Below are 8,947 nucleotides of genomic sequence, written 5' to 3'. Positions count from 1 at the left end.
ATCATGGGGACCCCTACGGCAGGCGTCCCGGATTCGGGATTGTCGGGCTCAGGTCCCGGACGGTCCAATACCTGAAGGGACTTAGGAGGCCCCTTCCATAGAGTCCAAAAATACGGCAGATCCCTTCCTAGGATCACGTCATAGGGAAGAGAGTTCATAAGTCCCACCTCATGTTGCACCTGTCCGCAGGGTGCTGTGATGGTGACAACCCCCGTGGGATAATCTCGTCGGTCCCCATGTATGCAAACCACCCCCACGGTACGTCCTGTGGCCTTTATGTTAGCCCTTAGGGTTGATCGCACAAGGGTCACTAAGCTTCCGGAATCCAACAAGCCTGTAACCGGACGTCCATTCACCTGTATTTGGCACAAGTGGGGCTCAGTCTCCGGGGAGACAAGGTCCGCGGTATATACTGCCTGAGCATACATTGAACCCCGCCGGGTAAACCCACAATCCATGGGCTCCGTGGTGAGTGGACACTGGGCCTCCATATGTCCCACCCGCTGGCACCGCCAACATCTAATAGGGAAGGATACCTCCTTGACGAGTTGTCGTTTAGGGTACATAGCCTTCCGGACCGCAGGGACGGCGGGCGCGACCTCAGACGGGACGGTAACGGACTCCCGCACCGGTGTCAGCGGTGGGTCCTTGGCCCGAGGCTTGGAGGGGCCGGACCGACAGGCGGCACGCAAAGTCTCAGTGTCCCGTATCAAGTCCTGCGTAGCCACATGCCGCTCCACCAGACCTACTAATTGGTCCAGGGTACTTGGGTCGCCCTGTCCTACCCACCGTTGAATGGTGACGGGTAAGGTACGCACAAAGCGATCCACCACTACCCTTTCCACCATTTGTACAGGGCTCAGAGTGTCAGGCTGCAACCACTTCTTTACCAGATGCAACAAGTCATAGGCCTGGGAGCGTACGGGTTTGGCTTCCTCATAGAACCACTGATTTACCCGCTGAGCCCGTACATAGGTATTCACCCCCAACCGAGCAAGTATTTCGGCTTTCAGGGTCGCATAGTCAATGGCGTCCTCGGTACAGAGGTCCAGGTATGCTTTTTGGGGCTCCCCCGTCAGATAGGGCGACAATACCTCAGCCCACTGGGGGGTCGGCAGCTTTTCCCGCTCGGCCACCCGCTCAAACACCGCCAGGAACGCTTCCACATCATCCCCCGGGGTCATCTTTTGCAACGCTTGTCTCACCGTTTTCCGGACGCTGCCGTCGTCACCCGGTCCCGGGGTTGTTGCTGCCGGTCCGCCACGGATCAACTTGGCCAGGAGAACCATCTGTTCTTGGTGTCTTTGTTCCTGCAATTGCAAGGCTTGCTGCTGACGTGCATTGGCCTGAACCAGCTGCTTTAGTATGTCCTCCATGGCGTCGCCGGGTTTGGGCTGTAGTATAGCCGCTTGAATCCAGGACATGTGCTACCGGGTCACCAGAAATGGAAGCTACACCTCACCGGGCTGGCATGCCCGCATTCTCCACCATATGTGAGGTAGCGTGGTCGGCTGCGTAGCAGAAGACACGGGATCTAGGCACCAAGGTTCACAGCACACGGTTTATTGCACAAACCACAAGTCCAATACAGCATACACTTGTTTCTCCGGCAGATACTCAGGGAGTTGTGTTCACTCCCTCACACACTAGGGACCCACGCCCATCTTCCTGTTCCCTTTTAACCCTCACTTCAGCCTGTAGGGAAACAGGATGTCAGGTTTCCGGGTTTTCCAGTCCTCTTTTGAAAAAGCTTGCCCTCAGTTAACATGGAGTTTTGTGTTCTGTTGCCCTACTTCCTGTCCAGCTGCTTAAAAGGCCGCCTCTAAGCTTAGTCCAGTGCCTGAGTATACTGCTTGCTGTGTGCTCCTGCTTTGCTGCTGCTGCTACTTGATTACCTTTGGATCCTCCTGGAAATCTACCGACCGACTCTGGACCATACCCGGTTTCTTCAAACTGTGCCCGGACTCCGTCTGCCGTCTTTTGTCAGCACGTCTGCCCGGTTTCTTCCGGTTCATAACCATTCTGGACTTTCATTCCGTACGGACACTTCTGGACTTTACCGCTTGCCCCTTGTGTCCCGGCTGCACCGCATTTAGGCCTTCCGGGGTTGATTGCCGGACAGTCCCTGTATAGGGGTTCGCTCTGGTGGTCTCCCTGGGGGAGTCCGGTGCGTGGGCCCCGGGAATCCCCTTCGCTCCGTTTCAGAAAGGTATTTTTTGTGTTTGTTATACTGTGTATTTCCGTTGTGTATCTACCGTGGTTACATATCATAAACATCTTGTACCACAAACTCGTCTCTGGCTGTCATTGCCCTAACGCTATCGAAATCCTCAAACATACAATAGTATTACATTATACTCAGGCCACAAGAGGATTTCGCTGGGGCAATGACTGAGACACGAGTAGATCAGCTCTTTTCTATGATTAACTCCTTGCAGCAGGAGATGGAGGCGGTGCAGACTAAGCTTAGAGATGTGGAGGCACAGCTGGGCCATGATCACCAGGTACTGGGTCCGGCTATTCAGGATTTGCAAGTCAGAGTGGAGGCTCAGGAAGCCGTTCCCACTACGTCCGTATCAGCTGCCGGTATGCCTAGGTTACCCCCATTCCGTTTCAATGGTGACAGTAGTCAGTTTCGTGGATTTGTGAACCAATGTATACTGTTTTTTGATGTACATGCTGATTATTACCGTTCTGACCGGTCCAAAGTGTTATGTATAATTATGTTATTAACCTCACGAGCACTGGCTTGGGCTAATCCTATGATAGAGAATCGGGACATCCGTTTAAATCACCTGGAGGACTTTCTGACCGCAATGGCGCAGATGTTTGATGATCCGAATCGCCGTGCTACCGCTGAATCGGCTCTCCTTTCCTTACGTCAGGGAAAGCGTTCTGTCGTTGAATACGCCACTGAATTTAAGAGGTTAGTGGTAGACACCGACTGGGGAAACAATGCATTATTGTCTGTTTTCAGAAAGGGGTTGTCCGGTACCATCAAGGACGAGTTAGCTCGTTCCGAATCTCCAGGGGGAGTTTGAACAGTTTCTCCAGCACTGTGTGCGTATTGATACCCGCTTGACCGAACGTAGACAGGAAAAATGGGCAGCTGTAAACCGTGTAAACAACTTTGCCTTTCCTTCCAGAGAACCCGCTCTCAGGACGCCACGGGAGGCCGAGGACGTTCCTATGCAAGTGGACTCTCTGCAAAAGCGAGAGACCAATGAACGTCGCGAACACCGGCTCCGTGAGCGTTTGTGTTTCTATTGCGGTCAATCGGACCATTTCTTGATCGACTGCCCGAAACGTCCGAATCGCCCAAATAAGGTATTGGCAGCCATGGCAGAGTGTGACAACACGGACGCAGAGTCCGATATCTCTGAGGCAAGTGGACACCTGGATGCGGTATTTCCCTTGACTGTAATGTCAACCTCACCGAAGGACTCGGAAGGGAAATATACCCATTGCTCGCTCCCCATTCAGATCCGGTGGGAGGGACAGCTAATACCTACCTCTGCAATGATAGATTCTGGGGCAGGGGGAAATTTCATGGACTCCTCTTTTGCCAGGAAACACGGTATCCGGACTCAGCAAAGATCCTCACCGGTTACCATGGAGACGGTTGACGGATCTCCGTTAATCTCTGGACCAGTTGATCGGGAAACCGTACCGCTAGAATGCGTCATGAAGCCAGGTCAGCAGGAGACCCTTGTTTTCATGTTAATTTCTTCTCCTCATTTTCCGATTATTCTAGGTATTCCGTGGCTACGGTCTACAAATCCGGTCATCGATTGGGAAACTAAGGAAATATCCTTCCCACCGCAGAGTATTCCGACCATTAGTCCAACTGTTCCGGTTCCAGTAACACCGAATGCGGAGGGCACTGTACAGGTACCTGTTCTACCCCCGGTGTATAATGACTTTGCGGATATATGCGACAAAAGAAAAGCCGATCGGCTTCCCCCGCATAGACCGTATGATTGCCCCATAGACTTACTCCCAGGGGCGGAGATCCCGTTTGGTCATGTCTACCCGTTGGCGGCACCTGAGCTAGAAGCACTAAAAGAATACATTGATGAAAGTCTAGCTAAGGGATTCATTCGTCCGTCTACCTCACCAGCAGGGGCACCCATCTTTTTCGTGAAAAAGAAAGAGGGGACTCTGAGACCCTGTATTGACTACCGGGAACTGAATAAAATAACTATCCGGAACCGGTATCCGTTACCGTTGATTCCTGAGCTATTGGAGAGGGTCCAACAGGCAAAAATATTCACCAAATTGGATCTCCGTGGGGCATACAATCTACTCCGTATACGTCCCGGAGACGAGTGGAAGACCGCGTTCCGATGTCGGTATGGACATTTTGAGTACCTAGTGATGCCTTTTGGACTTTGTAACGCTCCCGCGACTTTCCAACATCTAGTTAACGATATTTTTAGGGATATCATGGACCAATTCATGGTGATTTATCTGGACGATATCCTAATCTTTTCTGATTCCCTACAGGAACACCAGGAACACGTCAAGACCGTACTTACCCGGCTGAGGGAAAACCACCTGTACATCAAACTGGAGAAATGCGAGTTCCACTGCTCACAAATACAATTCTTAGGTTATGTCATCTCTCCTCAGGGACTGAACATGGAGTCTGGCAAGATACAAGCAATTCTAGACTGGCCGGAACCGGGGAACATCAAGGAGGTACAACGCTTTGTCGGTTTTGCCAACTTTTACCGACGTTTTATCCGTAATTTTTCAGAGATCGTTCGTACCATCACTCTGTTAACCAAGAAAGGACAGAAGTTTGTGTGGTCCGCCCAGGCCCAGGAAGCTTTCCATCGTCTCAAGGTTTGTTTTACCTCAGCGCCTATATTGGTACATCCGAATCCCGCACTTCCCTTTATCGTGGAAGTCGACGCTTCCGACTACGCATTAGGGGCCATCCTTTCACAAAGGACTGGGGACAAGAGTCTCTTACATCCGTGTGCTTTCTTTTCCCGCCGGTTGTCCCCTGCAGAAAGGAACTATGACATTGCGGACAAGGAATTGTTAGCGATTATTTCCGCTTTCAAGGAATGGAGACACCACTTACAGGGAGCCGCGCAGCAAGTGATAGTACTCACAGATCATCGTAATCTGGAATTTCTTAAGTCTGCCAGGTGCCTGTCTCCACGGCAAGCCCGTTGGAGCCTATTCCTTAACCAGTTCAATTTTGTCGTTACATACCGTCCAGGTTCACGTAATGGGAAAGCCGATGCCTTGTCCCGAATCCACGCCGTGGACTCCGTGCCTGGAACCCCGTCTCAGACCGTGTTATCGGATGCCAATTTCGTTGGAGTAATCCAGGACCAGGACTTGTGGAAGGACATCAAGCTGGCCTATGATGGTGACGTATTTCTTGCTGCCCCCCCGAATGATGTAACTCTTGTTCTTCGGAATGGTGTGTGGTTGAGAGAGCGACGCATTTATGTCCCGGAGGCCGTAAGACTTCGGGTTCTCAAGTTGGTCCATGACTCCGTGTTGGCTGGTCATAGGGGGGTACAGAAGACGCAGGAATTTCTGAACCGTTTTTTCTGGTGGCCTACCTGTTTAAAGGACGTAAAGGACTATGTCCACTCATGTGTGGTTTGTGCCCGGTGCAAGGTCCCTCGTGTGGCTCCTACAGGACTCCTCCAACCGTTACCCGTGCCATCTCGCCCTTGGGGGTCTATCTCAATGGATTTTATTGTGGAGTTGCCCGTCTCAGACGGTCACAATACCATTTTAGTGGTGGTGGATCGGTTGACTAAAGCTGCTCACTTTATTCCGTGTGCCGGTCTTCCCTCAGCCGCAGAGACAGTGGATCTGGTTATCCAGAACGTATTCCGATTGCATGGGGTACCAGACGAGATCATCTCTGACCGGGGCGTGCAGTTCACGTCTAGGTTCTGGAAGGGGTTTTGTACGGCACTCCAGATTGATGTCTGTTTGTCTTCTGCATACCATCCTCAGACAAATGGGCAAACCGAACGGACCAATCAAACACTGGAACAATACCTTCGCTGTTATGTCAGCCATCTGCAGGACGATTGGTTGAAGATGCTTCCGTTGGCGGAGTTCTCGTATAACAACACTCAGAGCAGCTCCACTAAGGTAACGCCCTTCTTTGCTAACTTGGGTTACCATCCGACTATTTTGCCTAGGTCACCGGTTGCGGTCTCAGTGCCTGCGGTGGAGGACAGATTAACAGAGCTACGACATAATCTGGAGGTTCTGAAGGACACTGTGGCTACAGCTCAGGAGCGTTACAAGAGGTCGGCAGACGCTCACCGGAAACCGGCACCCATGTATAAGGTAGGGGACTCTGTATGGTTGTCCACCAAGAACCTGAGATTGGGTGTTCCTTCGCAGAAACTGGGACAAAAATTCATCGGTCCGTTCAAGATCACCGGGATCGTGAGCCCTGTGGCCTGTCGGCTGCGGTTACCGCACCATCTAAAGGTACACCCGGTCTTTCATGTTTCTCTCCTCAAATCCGTCTCTCCCAATACGTTTCATGGTCGTGTCGTGCCTCCTCCTCCGCCTGTGATGGTCGACGGCGAGGAGCAGTTCGTGGTTGAGGACATTATTGACTCCCGGCTTCATCGTCGTCGGCTTCAGTATCTGGTACGTTGGCAGGGGTACGCCCCCGAGGACGATTCCTGGGAACCGGTGGGTAACATTCGAGCACCACGGAAGATCGCTCAGTTTCATCGACGGTACCCGGACAAGCCGGGCCCTGACCCGTCCTGAGGCCGTTTCTGGGGGGGGGAGTAATGTCAGGTTTCCGGGTTTTCCAGTCCTCTTTTGAAAAAGCTTGCCCTCGGTTAACATGGAGTTTTGTGTTCTGTTGCCCTACTTCCTGTCCAGCTGCTTAAAAGGCCGCCTCTAAGCCTAGTCCAGTGCCTGAGTATACTGCTTGCTGTGTGCTCCTGCTTTGCTGCTGCTGCTACTTGATTACCTTTGGATCCTCCTGGAAATCTACCGACCGACTCTGGACCACACCCGGTTTCTTCAAACTGTGCCCGGACTCCGTCTGCCATCTTTTGTCAGCACGTCTGCCCGGTTTCTTCCGGTTCATAACCATTCTGGACTTTCATTCCGTACGGACACTTCTGGACTTTACCGCTTGCCCCTTGTGTCCCGGCTGCACCGCATTTAGGCCTTCCGGGGTTGATTGCCGGACAGTCCCTGTATAGGGGTTCGCTCTGGTGGTCTCCCTGGGGGAGTCCGGTGCGTGGCCCCGGGAATCCCCTTCGCTCCGTTTCAGAAAGGTATTTTTGTGTTTGTTATACTGTGTATTTCTGTTGTGTATCTACCGTGGTTACATATCATAAAAACATCTTGTACCACAAACTCGTCTCTGGCTGTCATTGCCCTAACGCTATCGAAATCCTCAAACATACAATAGTATTACACAGGATTAACCCTGGAGTGGAGTTACCTTCTATACATGGAGGGAGCACAACCGGGGCGAGACGTACCGGCCGTCATGGACTAGCCCGGTCACAGTCTCACAATACATACATATATATTATATATATATATATATATATATATATATATAATATATATGTGTGTGTATATATGGTTTATGTGCCGTATATTTATATACTACCTGTGGTGCTGTCTACATATGTATATATATTCCGGATATGTCTGCAGCAGGCGGCGTGCACATCCGCAGCGCTTGTCGGCCCGAGCGGCCCCGGCTACTGTGGAGTAATCTCCAGGCCTGCGTAATGCACATCGACATCAGAGTTAAATCAATCTAATTACAGATCAGTCGGCAGAAATGAACTAGAAAATAACGCAGCTGTGCAGAGGCGACGGCGCAGCTGAGAAATGTCATGTCGGGCAGAGCTGGGAGGAATGAGGCCGGCGCACAAGGCCCTGATGTAAAATGAGGACAATAGGACGCAGGACTGACAGATGGGAATAATGAGCGTGGATTCAATATCTGAGGACGGATGAATGAGGAGCGGATCTGTACAGCATGAGCCACCTAGATATTATCACCACTAATGGTAATGTTATAAAAAGCTGAGTGGGGGCAAAAATTATCCCCCAAAGTTGTAATCTTATCCTTGGTGACATGTCGAACCTTCGGGAGCCCCATCATTCCTAAGTGGCCAGGTGGCCTATGTGCAGAGAATATCAGTGAAGGGGACACAATGGCCCCTTCTTCCTTGAGACCAGTGGGGTCCCACATGCCACAGACCATCACACAGTGATCAGAAAGGGGTGGAATGTCCTAGTGAAATGTCATCATTTATGAGAGTCCATAAAATTTTGACCAATGGCGGCACAGTGGCTCAGTGGTTAACACTGCAGTCTTGTGGTGGCTCAGTGGTTAGCACTGCAGTCTTATGGTGGCTCATTGGTTAGCACTGCAGTCTTGTGGTGGCTCAGTGGTTAGCACTGCAGTCTTGTGGTGGCTCAGTGGTTAGCACTGCAGTCTTGTGGTGGCTCAGTGGTTAGCACTGCAGTCTTGCAGCGCTGGGGTCCTGGGTTCAAATCCCACCAATGACACCATCTGCAAGGAGTTTGTATGTTCTCCCCGTGTTTGCGTGGGTTTCCTCCGGGGTCTCCGGTTTCCTCCCACACTCCAAAGACATTCTGATAGGGACTCTAGATTGTGAGCCCCAATGGGGACAGTGATGCTAGGTATGAAAAGCGCTGTGGAATTAATATCGCTATATAAATGAGCGGGGATACGATTGCAGTTGTCAACAGAGCAAACTAATAGAGTTGTGCCATTTTGGCCTATGCGACCTGGCATATGGCTTTATTAATGCTGCTGCCACTCTATTTTCGCGACTGACCGATTGGACGAGGATGACCTACACCGGTGATAGGTCAATGGTTTTTACCCTTTAAAAAGTGGATTTCCGGTCGCATTGATTGAAGAATAATGATTATAAATGGA

General features: G+C 51.2%; 1 protein-coding gene across 1 annotated transcript in view; it reads right to left on the bottom strand.

Annotated features, from left to right (window-relative positions):
* GPSM1 (G protein signaling modulator 1) overlaps positions 1 to 8,947 on the bottom strand; it is a 393,869-nt gene that overhangs the window by 261,182 nt on the left and 123,740 nt on the right. The window lies entirely within an intron of this gene.

Source organism: Anomaloglossus baeobatrachus, chromosome 9 (assembly GCF_048569485.1).
Source record: "Anomaloglossus baeobatrachus isolate aAnoBae1 chromosome 9, aAnoBae1.hap1, whole genome shotgun sequence".
NCBI lineage: Eukaryota > Metazoa > Chordata > Amphibia > Anura > Aromobatidae > Anomaloglossus > Anomaloglossus baeobatrachus.
This window is presented reverse-complemented; position numbering and strand designations above follow the sequence as displayed.